Genomic DNA, 25,111 nt, shown 5'->3' with positions numbered 1-25,111 from the left:
TGCTTTGTCCCCCAGCTGACCGGGGTTGTCCCACGTTTGCAGCCCCGTGTGGTGGCCTCTTTCTCCCTTTGAAACCCCACGTGTACGTAAGATGCTCTCAGGGACTTGCACAATGATGAAAAGCCCAAACGGGAGCCTGACAACAAGTTTCCCCACTGTGATGTGACCGATGGGTGCAGACACATTCCCACCATCCCAACCACCCTGCTTTGGCACTTCCCAAAGCCTGGGGAGACCCTGAAGAGGTCTGCAGCCCAAACCTAGACATGCCACACAACCCCACTGCTCACATGGGTAGAAACATCACAGGCTTCAACATCTGCAGGGCAGATCTCTCCCTCCTCCTTCCCTAGGACTTTGCAGCTCAAACAGATGTAGGATCCTCTTCAGTTTATGGTCTTTTTCCTTCTCTGTCCTGGTCTTTGTGAACCCAAGGAGCCTGGCATCTTGCCTTTGGCTGCACTGAGTGGGGTAGAAATGCTGCCCGGCGAGGTGGACAGGGAGCATCAGCACTGGGAGCAGCATCGGTGATGGGATTGCTTTTATAGTGCTCTTCTGCTGTGTTAAAGCACATAACAAAAAAACCCCAGTCCAACCTTTTATTTTAAAACAAAATCTATATGTTGGGCTTAGCCAGACCTGAGAGCACCTCTTAATTTTTCTTTAAATAACAAGTTGAGCGCTTGCCAAGACAAGAGGAGGAGAAAAGGGAAAAAAATCAAAAGCATCTTCCTAACGTGTTTGGGAAGCCAAGAAGTCCCCTATTACACAGTTGTGATATCAAACAGCTTTTTTCCCCATGCTGATACAATAATTCCCTACATCTAATTTTAGACGATTTGCCATTTTGTGTGGAAGCTTAAAAAAAAAATTTAACTGGTGTCTCATGAAAGTCAAATCGAGTTGGGTCTTTTTCTTTCTTTCCTCTTTTTTTTTTTTTTTTCCCCTTTAAGATGATTCTCCCCTTTAGATTTTAATACATCTTGGTGTTCTCACTAAGTGAAGCCATGAACAAAGTCCTTCGGTGCAAAGTGAGCTCCTCCTTGGCTGCTTTCATGCTGTGCTCAAATATGAGAAGGAAATATGAGATGGAAATACATATATATGTGCATGTGTGTGAGCAAGAGATACTTAAGAGAGTGCTTTTCTTTTTTTGAAATATTAATACTTAAGCTGACCCATCTCTACCATCCACCTCATTCTTCATTTTATCCACTTGAGTGATGGGGAAACTGAGGCACACCGACTGTTTGGCCCCGCACTTCAAGAAAGATGTTGAGGTGTTGGAGCGAGTCCAGAGGAGGGCGACCAAGCTGGTGAAGGGTCTGGAGGGTCTGACCTACGAGGAACGGCTGAGGGAGCTGGGGGTGTTTAGCCTGGAGAAGAGGAGGCTCAGAGTGACCTTAGTGCAGTCTACAACTACCTGAAGGGAGGTTGTAGTGAAGTGGGAGTCGGCCTCTTCTCCCAGGCAACTAGCGATAGAACAAGAGGACATAGCCTCAAGCTTCACCAGGGGAGGTTCAGGTTGGACATTAGGAAGCATTTCTTCTCAGCAAGGGTCATTAGCCATTGGAAGGGGCTGCCCAGGGAGGTGGTGGAGTCACCATCTCTGGAGGTGTTTAAGAAAAGCCTGGACATGGCACTTAGTGCCATGGTCTAGTTGCCATGGTGGTGTCAGGGCAATGGTTGGACTCGATGATCCCAGAGGGCTCTTCCAACCTCATTGATTCTGTGATTCTGTACCCACGCTATGAGGGATCCTGCTTGCTCAGCTCATGACCTTGCACCTTGTCTCTGCCTTCTGGGCTGGATCCTGGTCTCAAAGCACTCTCGACAGGACAACCATCCTCCAATGACAAGGTACATGCCTGGACACCCGGGGAGCGTCACGAGGCAGAACCACTCCATGACCCTGGCCCCACACGGGGAAGTCCCTGTGGCTCCTGAAGTAATTTGTAAGCAATTGCTGACCAGTCAAGCATTTAAATACTTTGCAGACTCAATTAAAAGGTTTGAGGGAGTTGCTGGGTTTTGGGTTGTTTTTTCCTAAAAGCCTTTTAAATACCAATAAGAAAGTCTTTATTCATTTCTGCTAGTGTGATTGGCGGAGCAAGGATGCTGAAAGCCTGGGGTCATTCAATGAGCCATTAATTCTGCTGGACATAAGCTTTGTTAGCAGTATTTTCTTCTCCATCTGGGTGATATCAGACTATCACCGAGAGCCTGGTGGAGTCAGACCCACCTTTGGTCTCAAGCTAGGGCAGCAAGCATTAAGGTCATCAGCACAACACCAAGACGGGCACATCTTTATCTCTCCCTGTCAGAAGCAACACGGAGCTAAGACACAAGGGTGTTGTGACAGCAGTTTCTCCTTGCTGGGCATTTTCTTCTCTCTTCAAGCACTGTTGCCCTCTCTGTTTGGTAAAACACAAAGATCTGGGCAAGCCTTGGCTGTTGATTGATGACAGAGGAGAGGTGTTTTGAAGAGTCCTGAAGATGGGGAAGGCTATTCCAGTCGCTGGTTTAGCTGGCCCCATGAATTTGGGTCTTTCAAGTGACTGTTTCAGTTTTCCTTCCAGACTGTCAAACCCATAGGGGACATTTCTTCTGCAGCATCACCTGTATTTGATTCTGTGTTGAACCCCCTGGCTTAATGGAAACCAAAAACTGAAGTGCTTCAGCTCTCAGTGGCTGTCTATCACAGGCAGAAGGCAGGACATGCTGTGCAATGGCTTGTGCTGCTGAGGTCCTCGCAGTGGTCAAGAGGTTCTTGGCTGGCCAACCATCTCCTGAGCTGGAGAGGAAGGCAAAGTCTCCCCAGATCCCTGCCGATCTGCCCTGGTGAGTGAGGTTGCTCCTCTGTCCCCCTCCTGGGATCGGTCTGCCTCTGAGCACCAGCCAAGTGGTGGAAGGATGCCCTGAGCTCACCTTCGCTTCCTCTCCACGACATCATATTTCCCACTCGGGCTTGTTTCTTGCACTTCTGGCAGTTTTGGAGTATCTTTAGGAAAAGTAAAGCTTGCTCTTTCCCCTCCACCACTGCCATCATCCCAGTCAGTCCAGGATGCTGTCCATAGCACTACTCCTCAATGTCAATAGTGTCTTTGATGGCTGGGTTCGCCAGGGTCAATATGGTCAGAATTCACCCCAGAATATTTTACGGTGGTTATTACACATAAAATCAATCAATCCATGAATGACTCATTACCAGCAAGCATGGGTTGGGCCTTCTGCATCCCACTGTGGTGTGAAATTTTGGGATAAATTAATTTTTCCTTTTTCTTGCCCCACCTCGTTACCCCTCTACCCTCCCCCACCCCTTCAAACATTCATATTTCCCATCCCAATCCTTGGAAGGTGCCTCTAAGGAGCCAGCTGGGCTCCATAAGCTCTTAAGCAGCTCTGGACATGCCCACGTCACAGAAGCCATCTCTGTGATAGCGGAGGTGAGCAGGACAGATTTTCAGAGGAGCTCATCTTCTACCGAGATACTCCAAGGCTTGGGCAGACATTGGATTAGGTGCTTATTATCCTCCCCCAGTTATAGCAATGCATAATCCAGGGATGATGCTTTTGACAGGCAGAGATGAGCGAGTAGACCCATCCCTCCTGCCACTAAGGAGCTTCCAGCAGCTCTGTAGCCAGCCAACCTCCCCATCATCCATCGGAGACGCTACCCCAACTTTGCCCCGGGTTTAGCTTGCTTCTGGTGAGGTTCTCAAAGGTCTGCACCCTTGCTGCTGCCAGACCATCTCCCTAGCCTTCAGCTGGAGATAATAAGCCCCTTTCACTCCCCATCAGATTTGTGAAAGGGTTTCCAGTGGGACTGGAGGGTTTCCAGCAGAGACAAACAGGAGGGACCATATCTAGGCACCCTTACCTCCCATCCCTGGGGACGGTGGCTTTGGGACACAGCAGCAGGCCAGCAGCTTCTCAGATTTTTCCTCTAGTGCAGCAACTGACTTGGCACTTTTGCATCTGTGTACTAACGAAGCAGTGATTAATTTCACCAGGCCACGCTGGGATCTTATTAAAGAGAAAGCAAGCACATCCCCAACCTGTCCCCGGCTCCTCTAGAGCGGGGCTGGGCTCTCTCCTCTCCCCCCTCCTCGCTTTTCCACTCTGCCTTCTCTCTCCTACTAAATTAATCTCCATTGCTCCAAAGGTCTCTCTCGCACACACCGCTGACCCAAGCTCAAATTGATTTTTTTCCCTTACCCCTCACCCCCTGCTGTTTTCTGCCAGCAAAGCAGAGAGAGGATTTTTTTTTTTTTACTAGTATTATTTTTATTTTTTATTTTTTGGAGGTACTAAACTTTGACCTTCTGGGCTCTGCAAAAAAAATTAATTTAGAAAGGAGAATTAATTATTTCAATGCAGGAACATGGGGAATGAGCCTGGAGGGTGGGGGCCCTTTTTACTGCCTGCTTAAGGGGTGAAGTTATCAAGCCAGGTGCTGGGGTTTCATTCTTTCTTGGTTGCTCCCTGCCTGCCCCAATTCAGCTGTGGGTTGAGGCCATTTATTTCTTCTGTTTTAGACAGATCGGAGCAGCAGCGTCCTGTCCTGTGGCTCTGAGATGTTGTGATGATCCTGGTTTTGGTAAGTCCTTCAAATTCACCCCCTTTGATGGATATGGGGTGACGACAACTGGGTTTTGAGCAGAGGAGCCAGTCATGATGCTCTGAATTATAATGATGCTGACTGTGGTGCCTTGGGAAAGAGCCTGCCTCTCTTCACCGCTCTCCACCTCTCGTTAGCAAAGAGGGCCCGTGCAATTAGGTCATCAGCCTGGGAGCTGGGGATCTGCTGTGTGCCAGTCTCAGAGCTACCTGGGAGACCTTGCTGCCAAGACCTGGCACCATCTGCAATCCCAGTGCTGGTGGGTTTGTTGGCTCAGTGGAGCTTGTCTCTTACTGCCTCCTGCCTTAGAACCCCTCTTCACTAGGGGCTTCTTGACACGGAAAAGAGAGAAATAAGTGCTGCTGCAAAGATTCCATCAAGCAGAGATGCTCAGAATCACAGAATCACACAGAATGGTTAAGGGTTGGAAGGGACCTCTGGAGATCATCTAGTCCAACCCCCTGTCAAAGCAGGGTCACCCAGAGCATGTTGCACATGATCATGTCCAGGTGAGTTTTGAATACCTCCAGAGAAGGAGACTCCACAACCTCCCTGGGCAGCCTGTGCCAGTGCTCTGCCACCCTCAAAGGAAAGAAGTTCCTCCTCATATTCAGATGGAACTTCCCATGTTTCAGCTTGTGCCCATTACCCCTTGTCCTGTCACTGGGCACCACTGAGAAGAGTCTGGTCCCCTCCTCTTGACACCCACCCCTAAGGTATTTGTAAGTGTTGATAAGATCCCCTCTTAGTCTTCTCTTCTCCAATCTGAACAGCCCCAGCTCCCTCAGCCTCTCCTCATAAGAGAGATGCTCCAGTGCTCTGATCATCTTTGTAGCCCTTTGTTGGACTCTCTCCAGTAATTCCTTATCTTTCTTGAACTGGGGGGCCCAGAACTGCACACAGTTACTCCAGATGTGGCCTCAGCAGGGCCATGTAGAGGGGCAGGAGAACCTCCCTTGACATGTTGGCCACACTCTTCCTCATGCACCCCAGGATACCATTGGCCTTCCTAGCCCCAAGGGCACATTGTTGGCTCATGGTGAACTTGTTGTCCACCAGAACACCCAGGTCCTTCTCTGATGAGCTGCTCTCCAGTAGATCAGCCCCCAACCTGTACTGGTGCATGGGGTTGTTAGGTGCATGGGTTATAGAAACTGCCATTCAAATCCTCTTGCTGACAAAAAGGAAGCTACCTTGGCAAGTGCCTGCTTTTGATGAAGTTTTTCAGGTGGTTAGAAAGAACCAGCAGTGGAAATGCTTCCTGCAAGAGGAAACCAGAAGTCCGTGTGTCTTTGTGACAAAGACATTTAAAGTTTTCTGTAAAAGAAGAAATCTTCACACTGTCACGTAGCAGGACGGTGGGGATGAGAGCTGGTCAGTCTCCACTTTCAGTCCTCCACATAGAGGAGAATTCACTGGCAGAGGCAGCCAATGCCTGCATGAAGAAGGAAATATAATTAGTAGCCCTGTTCATTAAGTTATGGCTGAATTAGGCAAATAGCAGGTTCATGGTGTTTAAGAAAATTCACAGGACAGAGAGAAGAACTGAGCATTAGAAGGGGAGCTGCAGTGGAGTAGTTATGTTGGTCAGGGTGTTTCTGATGACCTAACACTGCTACCAGCCTGAAGGGGATGGCTTTGTTGATGGGGCAAGGCTGTTGGTGGTACACAAGTTGGAGGAAGCCCTGCAAGGCCCTTGTCCTGGTGTACTGGGGCACCTGAAATGGAGGGTGTCCCTACAGCACTGTCCAACAACTCCTTCACAGTCCTCGGGTGTGTGTTGTCTGCTAAGGGCAGGCACACGCAGGTGGGTGCAGGGAGCAGGAGGAAGGAGGAAAATCAAGGGGTGACTCTGATCCATTCATCTCCACCTTGGGGTTGAGGCTCCAGGCAGTTTTGTATCCTGGAAAGTTGGAAAGGGGTGGAGGGATGGATAGGGCTGCTCAGGTCACTCCGCTCAGCTTCTTCTGGCTTGCTCTGTCAGCACGACTGCATCTGCCCTACAAGTGTCCTTCCATGAATTCTCCATCTCTTGTGGGGTCAGGTGTAGCAAAGTGGGTGCTGGATCCTCCCTCTCTCTTCCTCCTCCCACTCATGAGCCTAGAGATGCTGCAGTAACATGTCCCAGGGAGGAGCACGTGGGAGTCACCATCTCTGGATGTGTTTAAGAAAAGACTGGACATGGCACTTAGTGCCATGGTCTAGTTGCCAGGGTGGTGTCAGGGCAATGGTTGGACTCGATGATCCCAGAGGGCTCTTCCAACCTGAATGATTCTGTGTGTGATACTTCTGCACTGGGTAAAACATACCACTTGCCATGTCAGGGCCTCTTCCCACCATGGACAGCAGCCCTATAAGGAGTCCGCAGTCTGCTCCTGAGCATGCAGACAGGACGTGCTGGACCCTGTTATATGCAATGAGAGGACCATTCTCAGCCTTGCTTATGAAACGGTTGACTCACCTTGGCCAAAGAACAGAGGACAATGTGTCCATCTCTGCTGGCCCTGTGAGTCTTTCTTCTCGTTCCACTGTTTGGACAAGGAGAGGGTCATGATCTTGGCAGATCCACTGAGGGCAGCGTTAGTTAAATCCCATCAAGGCCCAAGGGGTTTTGTGCAGCATGAGGGTCGTTCTGCTCTTCCTTGGTACAAGTGGGTCTGAAAAATGGGTGGGAAAGCTTGAAAGCCTGGCCTGATCACACCACAGACAGGAGCTCTGGGAGCAGCATTCCACATCTCCACAGTGAAACTCCTCCCTGGCAGGAACAGGACGGTCAGCCTCCTTCCAAGGGTCAACCTGGTGTTGGATTTCAGCTCCAGGGCCCAGGTGGGGAAGCTGGCCCCAAAATGCCTCCGTGCATGAGTGCAGCCAACGCACCAAGTCAGCAGCTTAGGAACTGGCTCCTCAGCAGGTTCTGGGGGACGTCTCAAAGACGATGCCCCTGCAGAGGCCACATGGGGTTGGGATGCTGGGATGTCACGCACAGCATGGTGTGTGGCAAGGGTGGAGTGGAAGGAAGGGGGCAAGCAAGAAGTGAAAGGAGTTTGGGGTGGACTTGTCCCTCAATATGGTCCCTGAGCAAATCTGGGATAGGTGGCTACCAGGCAAGTGTCTCCTCTGCAAGTGTCTCGGGGCCATCTGTCCATCAGATCATTTGTCTTCCCGCCAAGGACTACCTTGGTTGGGGAGTGAGAGGTTCAGGACACCCCTTACCATGCCCCTGCAGCAGGACTTGGCAGTGCTGGGTTAACGGTTGGACTTGATGATCTTAAAGGTCCCTTCCAACCAAAATAATTCTGTGATTCTGTGACTTCTGGGGCCAGCCCTGCGTGAGGACAGCCCCTGCTCCAGGGACTCCCAGTGCTCTTGCAAAGGTGAAGAGAGATGTGACCTTCAGGAGGGAGACAGAAGTGACCAACCCACCATGCAGGGATTAGGGATTCTGAGGCACCAGTGAGCATCACACATGGATCACCAGAGTCCCAGCCTAGTGCATGAGCAGATGGGGAAGAAAAAGACACCGGGTTGCTCCCAGGCAGTGCTACTACCCTCGACAGGAAGATTTGCCCTTCTTTTGCTGAGTACTAAAGCTCTGGTGCTGCGATGTTGTCAAAGAGAAAGACAGTCCAACAGGAGAATGAAACTGGACTTTCCAAATGTCGAAAACAGCCCAAATTCCAGCCTCCTTTCTGGACTCAAATGCAGCTAAAACAGGACTTTTTTTTTTTCCCCACTGAAAAATCATGGAAAAACATTTCCTGGTCTCTTTGGACACCAGAAGTGATATTCACAGCTTCTCTATTCTTCTTCCTCTAAAGAGGTCTCATGTGGTCTTGAGGGGCTTTGCTCCTCGCACTCCACCTGAATCACGTCCCAGCTGCCTCCATCTTGCAGCTGCCCACGAGCAAGTACAGGAAGGCAGGGATAAGAAAAAGGAAGATATGGGGAGCAGCAGGGATGGGGTCAGCTATTCCCTGAGCTGTGTAAAGGTCCTTGCTTGGTGCTGGAAGAAACCAGCTTCTTCTCCTATGGTTCTTTACTGTTGGCCCTTCACAGCCTGGAGGTCAGTGGTGTCAGAAAAGGGTTGGAGCATCCAGAAAAGAAATGCTTTGGGGGCTTATCTGCAGGGTGAAACAGATCCAGGTGGTTATGTTGTGTCCTCAGAGGCTGCTCAGGTTTCTTCTGCTTTGCTGTGCAAAACAGCCTGGCGTTAGATGGCAGGGGAAGGGAGAAGTGGTAGCAGGGGAGGATGCTTCCCAGCAGAGCTGCTGGGTGACATGTCCAGCTGCTAAGCAATATGGGGATGCAAATGCCTGTGTACTGTTGGCCCACAAATTAGGGGATCCAGCAGCCAGCAAGGGCGTCCACAGGGCAGGATGGAGGCCAAGAGCCTCCTGTGGGGCATGGTGGAGCTGGAGGAATGGGTGTCCCAGTCAATGACTAAGGTGCATCAGGTCCTTTGGGATGTGTCCACATCACAGCCAAGTGTCAGTGTAAGCAGTGTCCGGCTACCCTGGACTGGTGCAAAATAGACACAACCCCATTGCCAGAACCTTCAGAGAGGCTGGGAGGTGGTAGGAAGGCAGTTGGTCATGCAAGGTTAGAGCCAGCCCAGGCATGCCAGAGTGATGCTGCAATCCTGCCCTTCACCTGCCCGTTTGCCCACGTCTCTGCTGTGCATTGCAGCCAGGGCTGCAGGGAGGCTGGGTGATTGCCCCCACAGCACGTGAAGAGCAGTGGGATTTTTGGGGTGGAGGTCCCTAAGTGTCAAGGCAAGGCTCTCCCGTTCCTTAGCATAGTGGCTTAGTTTGAGTCACACAGAATCACGGAATCAACCAGGTTGGAAGAGACCTCATGGATCATCGAGTCCAACCGTTGCCCCTACACCACCATGGCAACTAGACCATGGCACTAAGTGCCAGGTCCATTCTTTTCTTAAACACCTCCAGAGATGGTGACGCCACCACCTCCCTGGGCAGCCCCTTCCAATGTCTAATAACCCTTTCTGAGAAGAAATTCTTCCTGATGTCCAACCTGAACCTCCCCTGGCGAAGCTGGAGGCTGTGCCCTCTTGTCCTATCGCTAGTTGCCCAGGAGAAGAGGCCAACTCCCACTTCACTACAACCTCCCTTCAGGTAGTTGTAGACGAGTCGATGGGATCCACTCAGTTGCCTGCAGCATGTGCAAAAAAAAAAAAAGAAACAAAAGAAAAAAATAACACAACAAACCAACACACCCAACAACATGACATTTACCCAGATGAAACATTTATATGTCCATTTGATCTTGGAAATGTAATTACTGCCGCTTGCCCATTGATCGCAGTGAGGCGTATTGACCAGCCACAGCGCTCGTGAAGTCCTCATCCAACTCCACTAAGCCCAGAGCAAACTCTCCCCATGGTTCCAGCCCCTTACGGTAACTCCACCTTGATGTGCATCACCTTAGGGTCAGCTAATGTCTTTTTGCTCTCAAAAAGGGCTGTTTTAGGATGTGGCATTGTTTTTCTTCCATCATCATCTTGGCTCCCTTGGGGCCCAGATGGATTGAACCTGCAGCTCTTTGGGACAGGAGGGTCTGGAACCAGGTGAGGAGCTGGGGTGATGGAGAATGGATGGTAAACAGCATGGAGTGCCAAGCGGAGAAGCTGGGACCACTGGACACAGAATCACAGAATGGTTAAGGGTTGGAAGGGACCTCTGGAGATCATCTAGTCCAACCCTCTGCCAAAGCAGGGTCACCCAGAGTATGTTGCACAGGGTCACGTCCAGGTGGGTTTTGAATATCTCCAGAGGAGACTCCCCACCCTCCCTGGGCAGCCTGTGCCAGGGCTCTGGCACCCTCACAGTAAAGAAGTTCTTCCTCATATTCAGATGGAACTTCCCATGTTTCAGCTTGTGCCCGTTGCCCCTTGTCCTGTCACTGGGCACCACTGAGAAGAGTCTGGCCCCATCCCCTTGACACCCACCCCTAAGGTATTTGTAAGATAACATCCCCCCTCAGTCTGCTCTTCTCCAAGCTGAACAGACCCAGCTCTCTCAGCCTCTTCTCATAGCAGTGATGCTCCAGCTTTGCTGGGCTTTGCATCTGAGGAGAAGATGCCTATTGCTCTGGTCCCAAGGACTCAGGAAACACCAGCCTTCCTGAGGGCTGCCCGTGCACACGTGGTATCTGCAAACGCACACGGGGATCCCATGCATGAAGATGTGTGTGTGACAGCTCTTTTGAGGGCTCCCATGCTTTTGGGGCAAGTGGAGGCATCACACCCCCATGTGCCTCCACCTCCTACCCACCACCTGCAGCCCTGTGGGATTTGTGCCAGTTGCTGCAAGCTGGTTGCACTTGCAGCTGCGTGTTGGCAGGGAGAGCAGCAAGCTCACGTGAGCAGAAGGTGCTTGCTCTCCTCTGGACATATGGGTACATCATTTCCCTTGGGTTTAGGATGGAAAAACCCAGAGTGAATTCACAAAACTCCCCTGCCCCAAGGCAGCCGTTGCTTCTGTACTGACCTGTGTAAACCCTCAGCTCTGCAGGAGTGAATATGCACATTCATGTCCATGTCCAGTGTGTTTCCCATCCTCTGTGCAAAGTCACAGTGCAATCATAAACAGGGGAAACCCTCTGATTTCAGCCCCAAAAAAACCCAGAGTGGATGAGATCATCCACTTTTTGCACCCTCTTTGCACTAGTGAAGTAGTTTGTAAACTTGGTAATAAGGGCATGAAAATCTACGGTTTTAATGCAAGTGGTGTTTTCTCTCATTCGTCACAGAATCACAGAATCACAGAATCAATGAGGTTGGAAGAGACCTTTGGGATCATCGAGTCCAACCATTGCCCTGACACCACCATGGCAACTAGACCATGGCACTAAGTGCCATGTCCAGCCTTTTCTTAAACCCCGCCAGAGATGGTGACTCCACCACCTCCCTGGGCAGCCCATTCCAATGGCTAATGACCCTTGCTGAGAAGAAATGCTTCCTAATGTCCAACCTGAACCTCCCCTGGCCAAGCTTGAGGCTGTGTCCTCTTGTCCTATCGCTGGTTGCCTGGGAGAAGAGGCCGACTCCCACTTCACTACAACCTCCCTTCAGGTAGTTGTAGACTGCACTAAGGTCACCTCTGAGCCTCCTCTTCTCCAGGCTAAACACCCCCAGCTCCCTCAGCCATTCCTCGGAGGTCAGACCCTCCAGAGCCTTCACCAGCTTGGTCGCCCTCCTCTGGACTCACTCCAACACCTCAACATCTTTCTTGAAGTGCGGGGCCTAGAACTGGACCTATGCAGGACTTATGCATAGGTGGCACTGGGGGGACACTGTCCAGTCTCTTCTGGCTTAAATCCATGCAAATTTGGTCATGCCACAAAAATCCTTCCTGGTTTTTGCTAGCGAGCCCTGCGTTAAGCAGGGATGGGCACAAGGTAAAGACCCCGTGGGGAGGGCTCACATGGAAGATGATACGAGTGGGTTTGCTCATGGTGAGAGGATAGGATTCTGAGGTTTATTTTCCAGCAGGGTTCCCCCCAAAAAAGACCTCCTTCTGCTACTGGGTGCTCTGGGAAATGTGGTTCATCCCTGCCCTGTGCCTTGGTTGCAGAAAGCGGTTCACACCGCTGGCCCTTGGTGGTGGTGCCGCAGGACACGCAGCTGTGTTGGACGTGCTCTGCAGACACTTCTGGTCTCTGAAATCCTGAATTTGCCCCCTCTGAAGCTGCTCCCAACGCAAGGCATCCCCATGAGGGGCACATGGGGAGGTCCAAGGGTGTGCAAGTCTCTAGGACCATTCCTGGTCATCACCACCCTCTTGAGCTGGACCTCTCTGGCCTTGTGCTCTCTGGTCTGAGTCTTGCATGGGCACTTCATGCTCTCAGGATGCAGAGGGATGAGGAAAGGGTTACAAGGACTGAAGGCTGCTCGGGCCTCCCTGCTGTGGCGCTGGCAGCCCCTCGCCACGGTCTCAGGGTAGAGAGGAGGGCTTGTGGGTTAAGGACACCCCAGGGAAGGCTGCCTCGCACGCAGCCCATTTCTAGAGGCTTTTTCCAAGCTATGCTTTATTTACCTGTTCAATATCAGAGAGCAATTCCCACTGCAGCCTTAACATTACACGCTACAAAGTGCTAACTCCGCGAAACACGGCTTCCTCTTAAAGGAGCACATGCCGTAACACCCTGCATCCCACCGGCACGTGGGGCACCCGTGCACCCCAAAAAAAGCCCCACAAAGGGTCCACAGGCTGCACAAGAGCATCTGCATATGGTTTTGCACACACAGCATCTTCCCACGCTCACACAAATGAAGTGCATTTGCACGCTCGGGGATGGATGGCAGCCCCACGTGCACGCCTGCAGCAAAGCTCTGTTCATGGCATGTTGCAAGCGTGCACTGTGCACACACACACGCACAGAGCTGGAGGGGAATTTGCTCAGATGCTGCCTGGAATTTGTTCAGATGCTGCTGGGGGCTCCAGGGTGCTTGTCCTGTGCCCATCTGGCTTGGAACCTGTCCCTTGGAGGCTATCCAGGGAGGTATGGAAATAGGAGCCCACTGCGGCAACAGAGTGAAAGGGAACAGAAGAGGACAACATATGACGGGGCAAGCAGATGCGTCCCAGAGCGTTGTGTTGTTATTATTTTTCTTCAGTGGGGTCTGGGTGAGCTTCAGGGAGAAAAGGGGCTGAGAAAACACTGCCAGGGCGAGAAGATGCTACAGGGTGGAGAGTCCTCTGCAGCACCTTGCCACCAGCAATGTGCTTGTGACCCATGAGGGAGAGACAAGTCTCAAAAGACCTTGCTCAGCCCTGGGTGCTCCCTTGGGTACCCCAGACCCAAAGCCCATGGGCAACCCAGGATCCCATCTGCGGTGTGACACCCCTGTCCCTCCCCAGCCCACTGATTTGCACCGCTCTTGACTGCATCCACTGTGACACGGGCTCATGTGAAATCCCATCTCCATCCCCATTGTCAGCCTTGGTCGTACCCCAAGATAGGGAGGAGGATGGAGGCTCATGGGCATCACAAGCTGTGGTCCTTCGCTGCAGCTCCATCCCCCAAACAGATGCCTCTCCCTAGGAACCAGGATATTGCCCAGGGTTTTCTGGTACAGGGGAGGCCCTGGAGTACCCCCTGCCCGCTGGTGACAGATGTGCTCATCTGCTGGCGGCTCGTGCTGCCGGTGGCTCCCCTCCTTGTGCCGGGGTGATAAATGGATTTACCCTGCATGAAATTGCTGGCAGCAGCTCGGCCGATCCATCAGCTGCTCCTTGCTCACCACTTTTCAGTTCCCCAGGTGAGCTTAGTATCCACAGCCCTTCCCCGAGGCTCAGAAAACCGGGGGATGGGGACAGGGACAGGAGGAGCTGGAGTCCAGGAGAGCAGGGATGTTCTGGTGGGGTTCACCCCATGGGCTCCCCAGGGACTGGCATGTGGTTTCAGTGCTTTTAAACAAGTCAGAAACATCTTCACATCTATATATTTAATTCCAGATTTTTAATTTTAAACTCTACTGGGTACTATCCCAGTTAGGTCTTGTCCCTCATCCCCTTGGGGAGCCCAGTCCATGGGGGTCAGCTCTGCCCTCCATCCCTGAGTCTGGCAAAGAGCTGAGGAGACAGACTGGGGGGTGGTGGAGAGGGACAGTGAGGCTGGGGGGAGGTGGTGGGTCAGGGATCATGCTGGAGAGCTGCTCCCTGCCTTGAGGTCATGCTTGGCAGAGCCGGACTCCGCGGAGCCCGAGGATTAATGCTTGTCTTTGCATTTCCGATGGAAACCCGTCTGCTCCAGAGGAGCCGGCTTGCCTGGTACTTTTCCTGCTGAAGCCTGGATGCTGGGACAGGGAAAATCCTCCCTGGAAGGATGCTGCAAGGTGGTGGGGCTCCAGCCAAGCCTGATCTTGGGTTGTCCTCATGGCATGGGGCAGCAGCTATGGATATCAGTGCAGAGTGGACGTTGACATGGATTTGGATGGGGATGTTCATTCGAAGGGATGGAAAGGGCTGACAGCAGGGTGGAAACCTGCAGCCATAGCCAGGAGAAACATGAAGTAAGTCAGGTCCTGCTAAATCTTGGATGCCCAAGCCCCCAGCCAGGGCTTGAGGATATTATAAATGCCTCCATCAAAGGGTTGTGCTGATTCACTTCCATCAGTTTCAACTGAGCTGAAACCTTTTCGCTTCTCCTCTCACCCTAGACATGCATTAAGAAGCTGCTTGAGATGGCTGGGAGCTGTTTCTTTCTCACTTGCAGCAGCAGAGAGGGAGGAAGAGGAAGGTTACAACTTATGGACCAAGGATTGCACAAAGTCCCAGCACAGCCATGAGCAAGGGCTCTCCTGTTCCCTATGAGTGAGGTATAAGAGACCAGCTGGGCTGCTCTGACAGCTCGTGAGGAGCATCCTGGTGCCTCAGTGAGGGTGTCCCTGGTGAGGGGACCCCCAGGGTGCTGCACCCATGCAAGCATCCCTCTTTGCCACCGTAGCACGGTGTTGGGGCTCAATCAATAGCTCTGGATATAAAGAGCCGCGGCAGCAGCACGGGCGTGGGCTTGGGCAGGGTAATGGATGGGAAAAGCCAGTTCACTGAGAGAAAAAAAAAAAGAAATAAAGAAAAAAATCAATGGGCAGGATTGAGATGACATCATATCGCCATTATTATATCATCAGCCCTGCGCTGCTGATTTATCGCTCGGGTAATCGCTCTCCTTTCGCACTCGCTGGCCTCGGCTCGGCGTCTCCTGCCCTACTTACACGAGAGCTCTCAAAAAGCAGCTCTTGGGTTAAAAAGCAGAGACCCGGACCACTACGGGCCCTGTGACATCCCTCTGGCCCCCTCATCCTCTGCAGGTGTCTCCAGAGGGATTTGGGGAAAACAATGCTGCTGGTTCTTTACTATTTACCTTTTCACCAGGGCACGCTGGTGCCTCCTTGGGGGATGAGCCTTTGCTCGAAGGCTTCCTGAGCCTGTGCTAATCTCTTTGCTCTAATCATGTTTTCATCGTTTGCCTTTCTTTCTGTGGAAGGAAACACGGCAAGGAGAGCCCAGTTCCCTTTGACCAGCCAGATCTTCAGTGAGGGTATCAAAAACCTTCTTTCAAATCTTCTGATTCATCACCTTTCCTGATACCAGGATAGAAATTCAGCTTGTTGACTTTCCCAGACTCCTTTCCCATCCCTTTCCGTTGAGTTTTGGTGGGGATGATAGATAACATCAGCATGGCACAACACCTGCAGCCTCTCGCTGTGAATATGGAAGGGAAGAGGCCACGGTGAAGGTGCCACCTCCAGCTACAGTTTTCTCTTATATCGCAGAAATAACCACGTTGGCCTCAGTCTGATTTAAATAAAAGACAAAAAAAACAAGTCAGGAGAAAGTAAACATGCCCCAAATTAAGAAGTTCAAGTCTCTGTAGAAACATTAGCTTAGCAGCATTACACACGTATGGCAATTTTTAATGGCTGTTCAAGCAATTTAATATGCACTTTAATATATCTGTGCTCTCCACAACACGGGGCCTGGGCGGGGAGGCTGGTTTCGGCTCAGCAAGGATTAAATGATTTGGTTATATCGCATAAGCAGCTGAGGAAACGCCACCTCCCATCCCTCGACCGGGCGATTAGAGAAGATAAGGGGCAGCAGCAGACCCAGCCCAGCCAGCTGACACCACGTGCCTCAGTTTCCCCTCTCCGTTAACCAGACTGCTCCAAGGAAGCAACAGCACGAGAGATTTGGGGGCCTCATCTGCAGGGCCAAGCCAATTAGACATGAGAAAAGCCAAATTTCCATGCAGTGCTGAACTGAGTCCAAGCAAAGCCCCGCTAGCCCTGGGTCCTTGCAAGCCACGGAGCCCTCCTCGTTGTTTTTCACAGAGCTCAGAAGCACCCTCCCAGCTCGACCGGCTGTTCCCACTGTGGGAACAGGCACTGCACCCCCCCAACCCTCCCAGTCCCACCACCTGCTATTCATTTTTGAGCTTTGCCAGGCAGTGACTCACTGGGTTTTGCTCACAGCCCACCGTAGCCTTGGTGCAGCCGTCGCTTTCCCTCTGCTGCTAATTTTGTTGCCTTGTTAACAGTAAAAAACAAAACTGTGGCATTATCATGTTCTTTTTGGCAGGACTGACTCCCCGTGAAGCCCCTCGAGCCTTTTTTATTGCTGTGCTTCGAGGCTGCGGCGGTGTTGGGGCCGCACAAACTCGTTGCACCTGATTTCCTCCCAGGCTGTGCAGCATCCAGATGTGCAGGGCTCAGCGTTCAGCTGTGCTGGATTTGGTATCCAGCTGTGCCAGGCTCCAGATCCTCACACAGAGCTTAGCATCCAGCTGTGCCGGATCCAGCTGTGTCAGCCTCCTCATGCCTGTGTGATACTCTGCACCAGCCCATGCAGAGCTCAGCACCAGGCTGAGCAGCATCCAGATGTGTAGAGCTTATCGTCCAGTCATATCCAGCTGTGCAAGGCTCCTCATCCCGGTGTAGGACAGCAGCCTAGCACAACTCAGCATCCAGATGTGCAGAGCATCAGGGTACAGCATGCAGCTTGCAGGATTCAGCACCCAGCTGTGCAGGGCTCAGCACCAGGCTGCCCTGGGGCCTCCTGACCACGTGCAGATGTCCAGTGGACATCCCCACCAAGGCAGGGGTCCAGGGAGAGGCAGAGAGAATTCACAGCTGGTGGCTGACAGCAGGGATTCGCTGCGGGGAAAGGGCAGGGAAAGTTTTGGCTGAATGGAAATGTTTCATCACCGAGATACCATCAGGCTGAGATCTTTCCTCAGGGAAATTTTTTTTAACAACACATTTCCAATGAGCGTTTCCTTGTCTGAAAGAGTTCACCTGCATGTTATGGGGGGTGATGGTGCTATTTAGTTTTCTTTCAAAAAGTTGAGGACTTTATGGTCCTGGATATGTTGGATAGTCCCAACATAAGAAGGACACCCAACATGAGGGACATGGAGCTGTTGGAACGAGTCCAGAGGAGGCCACGAAGATGCTCAGAGGGCTGGAGCCCCTCTGATCTGGAGACAGGCTGAGAGAGTTGGGGTTGTTCAGCCTGGAGAAGAGAAGGCTTCGGGGAGACCTTCTAGCACCTTCCAGTACCTGAAGGGGCTACAGGAAAGCAGGAGAGGGACTTTTTACAAGGGCATGGAGTGACAGGATGAGGGGAACAGTTTTAAACTGCAAGAGGGGAGATTGAGATGAGATATTAGGAAGAAATTCTTTGCTGTGAGGGTGGTGAGACCCTGGCCCAGGTTGCCCAGAGAAGCTGTGGCTGCCCCCTCCCTGGCAGTGTTCAAGGCCAGGTTGGATGAGGCTTTGATCAGCCTGGTCTAGTGGAAGGTGTCCCTGCCTGTGTCAGGGGGGTTGGAACTAGATGATCTTTAAGGTCCCTTCCAACCCAAATCTTTCTATGATTCTATGATATTATGGTGTGCAAGGTGCTGCACGTCAATGTATTCATTTACCCTGGTTGCAGCATCCATGTGTCTCCCCTTGGCACCTTGCAGCATCATGAAGGAGTTCAGGCAGGGATGCAGGGGAGGCAGAAGGGACCTTTGAGACCCCACCAACTTGCTGCCTGGATGCCTGTAGCCTGACCATGCTCCCCAGCTGAGCTGGTGGCCAGATGCCACCACTGGCAGATGCCACCACCCTGCCCTGCCACGCGGCTCTGGAGGCAGCAGTTACCTCGGGGCTTGGCAGCGCAAGGTTATGGACTCTCTGATTTTTAATTAATGCGATTGACTCGGTGCGTGTTGGGAAAGGGGAGGGACGGGGATGGGAAATTGTCCCTTCGAGGGACAAACCCTGACAACCTTGTCATCCCCAATTAGCGGGTAATTACCTCAATGACGTACATCTTTATTAATCCAATTAATAGAGCGGATGGCGCGACCTCGGCAGATCTGCTGACTCAGGGTGATGCTTGCCAGGAGGGGACGTGGGAAGGAGGTGGAGGAAGGAGTGAGTTCCTCCTCTCCCAACCCCTCTTCTTCATCGCTAATTAGAGTGGCTGTTTGCGAGCCCACACGCTGGCATGGTTCGAGCAGACAGGGACGTCTCCCAGGCTGATCCCAAGTGTTTCCTCTTTCATTCCTCCTTTCTCTCTCTGCTGTCCATCTGCCTTCTTGTCTGTTTGTCCCCGTGTTCATCCATCTTCCAATAGACACTTCTCTGGGGAGAAACAACCCTATTGAGATCACCCAAACAGTGGTGATCCAGGACATGGGAATGTCTCCCAGCTTGGAGTGTTGGGCTCATCCCCAGTGACTTCTTTAAAGGGCTGCAAAGGTCTCAGTGTATAAAGCTTCCCTGGATGGAGAAAAGCTCAGTGCTGGATGACAGGATAGATGGATGGACAGATGGATCAATGGAAGGATAGAGAGGTGGAGAGATATGTAGATAGACTGATAGGTAGACAGATGGATGGGTAGATAGGTGGATAGATGGCCTGGTAGATAGATGAATGGATAGATGGATGGGTAGATAGGTGGATAGATGGCCTGGTAGATAGATGAATGGATAGATGGATGGACAGATAGATGGATGGATAGGTAGATGGATGGATGCATAGATAGATAAATAGATACATGGATAGATAGATGTGAATGAATAGATGGATGGATGGATGAATGGTCATCGATGGGGCTGGGGTGAAAAGATTGATGATGCCAATGTGTGTGTGTATGTGTGTATGTGTATGGGACTGGGTGTCAAGGAACCTGTGGGGACAGCTGGACAGACTAATGCGTGACTGGAGGGCCACGTTCAGGACAGATGGGTGGGGAGACAGTCAAATCCATCACCCAGGTCATACCTCTGGTGAGGCCACCATGGAGCACGGGCAGCCGTTGCTGCCCAGTGTGGATGGTGGTGCTGCCTGCACGTGCTGATGGGCTTTGTGGACCATAGCTGCTTGTCCTGGCCAATTGTAAGGGGGACACCCTTGCAAAGCCAGAGGGGATGCATCACAAACGGGGGTGCCTCCTCCCTCTGCAACAAACAGTCTCAGGGTTCTGGTGGTCTCCCCGAGGGAAGGGACACTGGTCCCATGTCCTCAGGTCCACTGGCTGGGATGGGATACGCTGCTGGGCACTAACCAGGCAGGGCAGGAGCGGGGGAAGGTAGAGAGAGCTCTTTTTTTTTTTTTTTTCATAGCTCTCTTGTGGAGCAACCTCCCCTCTGTCTTTCCCCACAGATGGAGCCTCAATTAAATTCGGAAATACATTTTTTAATAGGACTTTCACCTCAGCTCCCTCCCGGGCTATTAAAGCCATTATGGCAGAGTTAAGTAAAGAACTAGCAGCCAGGCAATAAGCTTGAGAGTCTCTGTTGCTGTCATCACATGTTTATGGCCCAGGCAATGTTTGCTTTATTAAAGATTCAGGAGCCATTTCCGAACGGCTCAGCTCTGTCCTTCCCATTAAAGACCCGGCCCTGGTGAAGGAGGCCCTTCTGAGTGTAGGGAAAAAGAAGGGGGACTGCTCCTGAGATGGGAAAAAAAGCAGGATGAGCTTGTTGGGAGAGTCTAGGGGCATGGCAGGAGTCACTCCGTGGCAGGAGAGAAAGAGGGAAGAGGCAGAGCAGGGAGATGCACCCCACAGCACTGCTTTGCATTTATTATCCTGGGTGCTGCAGAGAAGGGCCCCTCCATATGCTGCAGATTTTATTTGCCCCTGGTCTCCAGGAGCTGAGCAGGACCCACAGATCCTGGAGGGTCATGAAGGCTGCTGGCTTGGCTCAATGCAAGGGCATATCCCTGCCTGGCATCAAGCCATGCAGATCAAGGTCACATCAGCTGGGCTTGCTCTGACCCATGAGGCATTCCCACTGAGTAACAGGACACTGAAAGCCCCCTTTCCCCACAGCATGACCCCGTTGCTCCATAGCATGATCCTATTGCCCTGTATCATGTCTACCTTGCTCCATAGTATGACTCTCTTGCTCCACTGCGCAACACCCTTGACCCATAGCATGACCCTCTTGTTCAATATCACGACCCTCTTGTGCTATAGCATATCCTTGCCCCATAGCATGGCCTCCTTGCTCCATAGCATGACACACTTGCCTCCTAGCATGATCCTCTTACTCCACAGCATGACCCTCCTTCATCACAGCATGATCTCCTTGACCTGTAGCATGTCCACCTTGCCCCACAACATGACCTTCTTTCATCACAGCATGATCTCCTTACCTCGTAGCATATCCACCTTGCCCCATAACACGACCTTCTCTCATCACAGCATGATCTCCATGCCCCATAACACGGCAGTCTTGACCTCATTGCTTGGTGTAAACCCAGTCTGGCCTCCCAGTGCGTCCTGTAGCCTGCAGAAGTCCTACATCCCTGCTCTGGCCTTCGTCTCCTACGCCAGTGAAGTTTGTGCCATGGTGGCAACTTGCCCATCTCTTGCTGCTGCTGTTGCAAAGAGACAGTCAGAGGCAGCTCCTCATATGGGGATGCAAATCCTGAAGTGGGGCAGCTTTGTGTTCTGTTTAGGGTAAAAATTTTGCAGATTAAAATAAGGAAGGGGTGGGGTGGGGGCTGTGTGAAAGGTACTAGCTTAGAAAAGGTGACTTATAACGCCTCAGGACAAGTTCTGCAGATTAATCCAGTAGAGGACCAGCATCCTCCCCCATCCTCCTTTGGACTACAGAGCACAGACCCTTCAGAAACACTCATGCCCCACAGAAAACAGGGCACAAGGGATCGAAGGAGGTCTCCTTTCCATCTCTTCTCCATTGCCAAACCAGGTCCACCCTGGGCCAGGTCTAACCCACCCCTACATGGGAGACACTTGCTCCCATGCATGGGAAGGTGGCTGAGCACTCCCTAGACACCACACAGGGATGGGGAGGGGGGATCCCCAGCTGCCACTTTTGTCCCTGGTAGGAAGCAGCTGAGGATGACGGGCCCTGGGGACAGGCAGGTGCCTGGCAGGTCCCTGCTCGTGGCAGCTCGCCTTCCCTCCTCTCTCAGGAGCACTTTGCCCACTGGGCAGATGCAAGAAGACTTGCTGTTGGGCAGCATCGAGGCAATTGCTAGAGTAAGAGCAGACTTGGGTGGGAGCATGTAGATTGGTTTGCACGGAGTCACATGCATGGAGCCACATGCATGGGGGTATGTGACAATTTGTGACTCGAACACCATCCCAACCCGTGCTAGAGTGGCTTGGGGTGATGAAGGGCTGGCTGGGCTGTGGGGAGTGGGATTCAACGTGTACCAACTCTGCCCTCTAGTGCAATGCTGCCAGTTTACATGTCCACCAGCTCCTGAACCCTCTGGTCTCTTCCCTGCAGTCCCCACCACCTTGACCTGAAGCCCAGCCTTGACCCACCCAACTCTGCTGCCCTGGTGGCTTCACACTCCTCCAGCACAGCCCCTCTCTTGTGGCCTCATGTCTGATGAGCATCCCAGGGCTGTTTGCTGCCATGCAAGGCTTTAGCACCTCCAAGCTGCTGGGGAGCCAAGGCCTAGAGGGGACCTTGTGAATCTCAGTGAACACCTTGGCAAAGCTCTCGGGATCATCCCAAGGGAGCAAGCCCCCTACTGCAGCCCCAGCGGGGCCTGAGGGTCAGTTTGCAGGAGCATAGAATCAGAATAATTTTGGTTGGAAAGGAGCTTTAAGATCATCGAGTCCAACCTTTAACCCACCACTACCAAGCCCACCACTAAACCATATCACACACACTCCAGAAACCTCCTAGACTGTTTCCTCTCCGCTGTATTGTATTTCCAGCAGATATGTGGCAAGTTAAAGTCCCCCAGAAGAACAAGGGTTACTGATTGCGAGACTTCTCCTGGCTGCTCATAGAATAGTTCATCTACCTCTTCATCCTGGTTGGGTGGTCTATAGCAGACTCCCACCATATCTGGCTTGATGGCCTTCCCCTTGATCCTTACCCATAAACACTCAACCCTACCGTCACCATCCTCAAGCGCTAGACAGTCAAAACACTCCCTAACACAACAGCAGGATGGGTGCTCCCAGTGCTCCCAGCAAAATGTCACCCCTTCATTTACGGGGTGGATGGAGCTTGCTACGAGCTCAGGGTGCTCTACCCCAGAGCAGGTTGCACTGCAATGCTTGGCTTTATTTCTTACACACTTCCCCTGTAAGGACCTCGCAGGATGTATATCCAGTACCTGAAGGGGCTACAGGAAAGCTGGAGAGGGGCTTTGTACAAGGGCATGGAGTGACAGGACGAGGGGGGAGGTTTTTAAACTGAAAGAGGGGAGATTGAGATGAGATATTAGGAAGAAATCCTTTCCTGTGAGGGTGGTGAGACACTGGCCCAGGTTGCCCAGAGAAGCTGTGGCTGCCCCCTCCCTGGCAGTGTTCAAGGCCAGGTTGGATGGGGCTTGGAGCAACCTGGTCTGGTGGAAGGTGTCCCTGCCCATGGCAGGGGGGTTGGAACTAGGTGGGCTTCAAGGTCCCTCCAACCCAAACCAGTCTGTGATTCTATGATTCTATGGTTTAAAACACCTTTTTTATGCCATGCTTTGCATTGCACTGGTCTCCAAAGCACCCCAGGGACACCTCTACTAACCCTTGGGTGGGCAGGGCGAGTCGAGGGGTGCCAGGCTCACTGGGCAGATGTGGGGTGCCGGGGCTGCGAGGAGCGGGTGCATCAGACAGGGTGCTGCTGCCCTCCAGTGGGCTCAGGCTGGAAAGGAGGGTGGCTGTGGGCACCCCGCTCCTCACCGAGCACACGGGTGTTCGGATGGGGCAAGGTGGGACATGGGGCTGAGGATGACACCTTCCATGGGATGGCGTGAGCTCTGGACAAGGGACCAAGTGGGCACAGCATCGCTCCCCTTCCTGGGAGCTGGGGAAAAAACCTGCTCTGACCCCTCCTTCTCCTGGGATGACCCCACTGATCTGCTCGTGGCCCTGGACTGGTTAAAAGCAGCACCAGGTGCTGCTGAAGGTCCTAATCCCGCAGTGTTCTAGCCCCAAACCACTTTAGGGCTGGGGGCCGTCAGCCCAGTAGCTGCTTTCCCTCTGTTGTCCCCAAGGACAGGCAGGAGCATTAATTTGTAGCCAGCCAGAGCTCCAGAGGAGCCATTATGGGTTACGGTGCCAACGAGCCGTGAAGCGAGGAGGCAGGTACATGGCCACGGCTCCGACACCGCAGGTAACTTCTCCTCTTCTAAAGAGAACTCTTGTGTACTTAATGGAGGGGAAAATCAAAACACCTTCCCCCCACGCTCTAAGGGCTGATATATGGGCTGGGTGGCTTTTGTTATCGAGCGTGAAGCTCTGAGAGGAGGAAAATTCAACCTCAAAGGCAGGAAACTGGGCTGAAGCCCCGTGGGTTTGCTGGGCTCTCCCTGATGGATCTTTCCAGGATGGTGGGCACCACTGTTTTCTGTCTCAAGGGCCCTAGAGATAAAAATAAAGCCTCTTTGCACTCCTCTCTTGTCATAAGATACCCCTAAGGGCTGCACTAACTGGTTCCAGCCGAGGATGCCCAGACCGAGGAGCGTTGCACATGGCCTCAGCTCCTGAGCCCACCTGGAGCTCTGCTCCACAGGGACAGAGGTTGGAGAGACTCAAGTTCTTAGTTACTGTAGAGTTATTTTTGCAACGGTTCTTGTGCTTTCTACCCATGTTGTCCCCCCCTACCAGGATCCTACAGGAGCTCTTTACCTCCTGGTCCAGATGGAGAAGATAAGCATGGAGAGACCCAGCAAGGAGGCAGGGAGCACCAGGTTCTTGCTGATGGAGCACACATCTCATCTGAAAACATGTCATCAGAGGGGGAGGCGATCCTGGCTAAGAAGTCACGAGTCTCCCACATCCACTGAACGTAGGTGGGAAAAGGAGCTGCTGCAGCAGCAGAACTTACTGTGGGTGGCTTGAAAAACTTGGTAGGGCTTTGAGGCTGGTGTTGGGTAGAGGAGGTCTGAGGAAAAGGGAAAGACCTTAACTTACAAAAATATGTCACGAAAAGCCAGATGCCATTTTAACTGTGGCTTGGTAGACAGGAGAAAAAGAGGCTGGCCTCCACCTTTTTAATTATTAACCCAATGTTGAGAGCACCGACCCTGGTTCATTCCCATCTAAGGGGCTTTAAACCCACCTCTGTGTCTCTGAAGAGGAGACAGTCTGTCCTTTAACCTCCTGTGGGGTGCACACTCCCTGAGGAGGGACTTGTCTGGCTGACAGGACCCATGGTCCAGCCCCACAGCCATGGGCTTGGTCACCCTCCCAAGATGGTGGGGAGGCAGGGTCCAGTGAAACACAGACCCTTGAGGGAAAACAGAGATGGGGTGGGAGAGTCCCCTATGTCAAGGCTTTGCTGCTCACCAGCTACCAAAGAGCTCCTCCAGCACAAGTGATACCTTCGTTTCCATTGATGTGCTCTTTAAAAAACAAGGGCTTTGGAAACCCTTGTTGGAAACCCCCTTGAAAACCCAAAACCAGCAGATCAAAACACGTAGTATGAAGCAAAGACGACTTTCTTGAATGGTTTCCTTTTTTTTTTTTTCAGGAGAAAAG

The sequence above is a fragment of the Nyctibius grandis genome, chromosome 3, assembly GCF_013368605.1.
Source record: "Nyctibius grandis isolate bNycGra1 chromosome 3, bNycGra1.pri, whole genome shotgun sequence".
Taxonomy (NCBI): Eukaryota; Metazoa; Chordata; class Aves; order Nyctibiiformes; family Nyctibiidae; genus Nyctibius; species Nyctibius grandis.
The sequence above is the reverse complement of the archived record's forward strand: the minus strand, read 5'-3'. Positions refer to the sequence as shown.